At 42.3% G+C, this 4715-nt stretch overlaps 1 long non-coding RNA gene across 1 annotated transcript; it reads left to right on the top strand.

Moving 5' to 3' along the window:
* Positions 1–400: 400 nt before the first annotated feature.
* Positions 401–2961, top strand: LOC126037038 (uncharacterized). Its single transcript, XR_007505465.1, has 3 exons — positions 401–512; positions 1739–1792; positions 2864–2961. It is a non-coding gene; the product is annotated as an uncharacterized LOC126037038 (long non-coding RNA).
* The last annotated feature ends 1754 nt before the right edge of the window (positions 2962–4715 follow it).

Raw genomic sequence — 4715 nt, forward strand, 5'->3', positions numbered from 1 at the left:
TGAAGCGACTGCTACAGTACTCACCTTTTTTGTTGTTGTTGTTGTTTGTGAGTTGCCAGCACTCCCTTCAGAAAAACAGAATCAGTCTATTAGACTAACAGCTCAGTATGGGAGGGAGAAGACATTGTTTATGGAGGCTGCTGTAGTCTTTCTAAGTAACTTCTATGCTAGTTAAACTTGCACGTAGGTCAACGTGTATCTTCTGTTCTCCAGAAAACTCTTTCTCTTCTACCCACAGAATCTTCCCCCTTCAGTAGTAGCAAATGTTGGTGGCAAAATATTTACGTTTGGTTCTTACAGGCTTGGAGTACACACTAAAGGTAAACTTTTGGTGTCTGGTCATAGTTGTAATGTTTGAAAGTGTCTTCCAACAGTAACAGAACAAATGGCATCTCTTTGCAGGTGCTGACATAGACGTGGCTTGTGTTGCTCCTAGACATGTAGAAAGATCGGATTTCTTTCAGTCGTTCTTTGAAAAACTGAAACGTCAGGAGGAAATAAAAAACCTAAGAGTAAGCAAGCTCTCTCCCTGATAGATTGTGCAACTCCGACAATAAGAATATTCCTGTTAAAGACTCCTATTGGTAGTGATTGTCTTGCAAACCAAAATGAAAAAGGGCCTTGTTTCTGAGCCCCTTCTAAAATACTGTCTACGCAGCATGAAAGTGTGGAAGTCAAGCTTTTGGTTCCCTTCCCCAGTGACTGTATGTCCGATCCGAATCTCTGTGGTTCACTTCTCCCCTACCCATGGTTTGGGAATGAGTGGGCTATAGTATCAAAAAGCAAGGTTGTGCCTAGGAGCCTTGCTTTCATCCTAGCTGTAGTAAGGGGCTTGGCAAGAAAGTAACTGCATGCAGGTAGAGGAAGGGGCAGCCTGAGAGCTAAGGGAGTTGAATGTGATGTGGAAAGGTTTCTGTCAGTACCTTTGCCATGGTGTTCCTTGGGTGTACTTTAGGACCTCGAATTCATTCTTCTCTGGTCCTGTTCTTCTCTGGCTACTCAGCCCGAGACTTTGTAGAAGAGATGCACAGTCAGCTTTGCATAAAGTCAGTAGCAGCTGTGCTGTGAATGTACAAAACTGCCTTGTAAAATGACCCTCCGGTGCATATGCTGTGTACTTTGCATATAGAACCGAACTCCTGAGAAGTGTTTCTCTCAGGCTGGTCTTCCTTGTGCAGACATTTTGAAAGACTTCACGTGCATAGCTAATGAGCCTTTGTTTAGGTGACCGAAGACAGGGTCAGTGGGCTGTGGCACAGTTCTGACGAGTGGGCTACAAAATTGAAAACTGTCCCATAAGGTAGCTGATAGCATCTCAGGCATGGTAGAAAATAAAAATACAGGAGGCTAGTGCGCGCTGCAAACGCGGACAGAATGTTCTCGATTTCTCTGGATGTTAACCAGGAGTAAGATAGCTACAGAAATGTCTTGCTTTTCTTCCTCACCACCAAGGTAAGTACCTTACAACCTCTGATACTGATGGCTCATTGTGCACTGTTTGTTCATTACAATACGTGATCAGCCTCCGGATCTCTTGGCTAAATAACTTGTTAAAGCTAGTATTATACCGTCTTAGTGCTATACCGCTTGCAGCTTATGAACAATTCTTCTGGTTTGGAAGCAACTCAGTCTTTATACTGAGTAGTTAGCAGTGTAAATTCTGCATTTGATCGTAGTTCAGGAGAAACATTAAAGTAGCAAACCATGTTTTCTTACACAGTTATCCTCTCCTTTCCAGGCAGTTGAAGATGCATATGTACCAGTTGTCAAGTTTGAGTTTGATGGCGTTGAGGTAAGCATTTTTTGGTTTTTTTTTTAAGTGAGTAAATTTTTTCTTGCTTTGGAATAGGATAACTTTTCCAGGGAGCTGTGACTGTGCTATTTTGGACCGCAAAGTATCCCAGGAGAAGACATTGCAGTAGAATGGGAGCTTATAGGAAAATAAGCCCCTAGGAAGCCTAGCAGGCATGGGAGCATCAGGGACATCTTTTTCTAGGCCTGTGCTGTAGACCAGGGTAGCCTGCTTGAATAGCATTTATCCCTAGGATCATGCAGAGTGGGAGCAGAGGCGGTGTCCTTGCTCAGTCTTCTTAGCTCTGCCAAGCTAGGTATCTACAGAGGGATGTGTACAGTGTAGTTCACTGTACGAATCGTGTGAGCAGACTAAATGTTTTGCTGCACATCCAAAATGAAGTGGTCATGGGACAAACAATCTGGAAAATGGAAAGTGAAAGTACTCATTTGACTCCCGCCTGGGTCTGTCAGCTGCAGGAATCCAGCTATCTTGAATACATCCTACACAATGAATCAAGACCTGCCTGCTGTAGTCCCTAAGCAAGTTACTGCTTGGTATCGCTATCACAAAGAGATTTATTCAGTGACCTTTTTGTGGCCTTCATCTGGTACAGACTTTCACAGGATAATCTTCTTGCCTCAGACTGTACTAAAAAGCAGATACTTCAGGATCAAAAGGGCTTACTGCATAAAAGAAATGCTCTCTCCTTTGCTGAAGTATAGTTGAGGTGACTGAACTTAAGTCTTAATTCTGTGAATTATTTTAAGTTCCCTTTTAATTGAAACTGTAAGTCTAGAGTAATCTTTTCCAACTTAAAATGCCCTCTTCCTTTCCCTAGCTTAAAAAGAAAGGGGTGATGCAGTGAAGGCTTTGTAAATAAAATTGGGAACTTCTAGAAATTGTATTGAGTCTTCTGGCAAATTAATCTCTTGGGAGATGTATCTATAGTCACATAATTCTAAATACAGATGTTAACCACTCTTTTTAGACTTGAGTAACTGTCCCCCACCAGTGTGCTGTTTGCAAACTGCGGGGCATTCTAACGGTTGGCACTTTTTGCCTCTTAAGATTGATCTTGTGTTTGCAAGACTGTCTGTGCCAATTGTTGCTGATAATCTTGATCTCAGAGACAACTCGTGTCTCAGAAGCCTGGATATAAGATGTATACGGAGCTTAAATGGTAAGCATATTTGCACATCTTTAACAAGAAAATGTTACTAAAGTTGGTATGGAATGCACGTTACACACCCCAAGTTTCTGTACAGGATGCAGAAACTTATCCCCTGTATACTTGAGATCTGAGGAGGTGGCGAGTGGGCTTAAATTCAGCTGTTTCAAGTTGTGTGTTTAGATAGACCTGTGTTTCATGTTTCTTCGATTGGGGGGTGTGTGGTGTTCCAGTTTGCCACAGAAACTGCTTCAGGTGAATAGGTAGAGAACTTGATAGAGAAGATTGTGTGGTAGTTCATTAAAAAAAAAAGGATATTTAAAATACCTGAAGCCGAAGTTGCTCACTGTTTAACGCTGACTGGTTTAATTGTTCCTGGCTGTCGAAAGAAACCTAGCTTTCGGAATCCTGTCGAAGGGCCTTATTGACAATTGTTGGCTGTAGTCTAAAGTATGAAAAAGCTGTTGAGGGTACCAGTTACCTGAGGTGATACGGAATGTGTAACCTCTAATTTGTTATGTTATGTGCCTGTAAGGTTATGTGTAACCTCTGATTTTTAAGGTAATACAAAGCAAGTAATGCAAACTTGTTTTCATAGACTTGCAGGAGAAACTGTAAGCTACTGATCCAGTACAGCACAGAACTGACTCGTACCTGTTACCAGGAAGTGCTGTACTTCAACTGTTTTTTCTTACAGGCTGCAGAGTTACTGACGAAATCCTGCACCTAGTGCCAAATAAAGAGACCTTCCAGCTCACGCTCCGTGCAATTAAACTGTGGGCAAAACGTGAGTAATGTGATTGTTTGTGATCTTTAAACTTTCCAGAGGCACCTCGTGCTGAAAAAACAATGGCACTAGAAGTCCTTCATCTTTGGATAGCTGTTTAAATATCAGGTTTTAGTTCAAAACCTGTGTTTTAGTTTAGATTCAAGGACTGTCTGTGGGGTAGATTCTGTGGTTTTTTTTAATGGGGGTGGAGTGGGGAGATGAGGGGAGTGCCTACAAGACAAGGTGCTGCATTGCTTACCAGGAACCTGACTAGAAAGGATAAAAAATGCCCAGTGAAGTATAAAAGCTTGATAGATAAGGAATAAGAAAATACCGTTTGCGCATGTGACTAGAGCAAGTGCTAGAAGAATGGCAGAACCTTCTTCTCAAGGGAAGTTGGAGCGAAGCAGTAGCTGTAGCAGTGCAGGCAAATTTCAGAGTAGCGGTATTTTGGGAAGTGGTGTGGTAACGATTCTTTTTCGCATCGCTGTAAGGACCAACAGTTTTGGCCTCGTTGCACTGCAAAAATAACTGACTTGGAGGCTGAAGGGTGCTAGGTATTCTATAGATTGTGAAGGTGGTGCTGTAAATTTGAAGGACTATACTTGGGCATGGGAAGACTACAGGGCAACGACAATGTCTGCATTGTAGGACATGGCATTTACTCCAACGTGCTGGGATTTCTTGGTGGGGTTTCCTGTGCTGTGCTAGTAGCGAGAACGTGTCAACTCTATCCAAACGCTTTGGCTTCTACTCTGGTGAACAAGTTCTTCTTGGTTTTTTCAGAATGGTAAGAGCTATTGATGACTATTTTGATTTGCGTAAAGCAGTAACACTTTCTGAGGTGGTTCTTTATATAAGATTTAGACCAACACCATTCAGTCCTACCCTGAATTACATGGCAGAGTCAGTGCCTGGCTTTTCTTGTTTAGGGAGTGGCCAAGACCTGTATTGCTGAAACAACAGGAAGAGAGCAATCTTAA

The sequence above is a fragment of the Accipiter gentilis genome, unplaced genomic scaffold (assembly GCF_929443795.1).
Source record: "Accipiter gentilis unplaced genomic scaffold, bAccGen1.1, whole genome shotgun sequence".
Lineage (NCBI taxonomy): Eukaryota > Metazoa > Chordata > Aves > Accipitriformes > Accipitridae > Astur > Astur gentilis.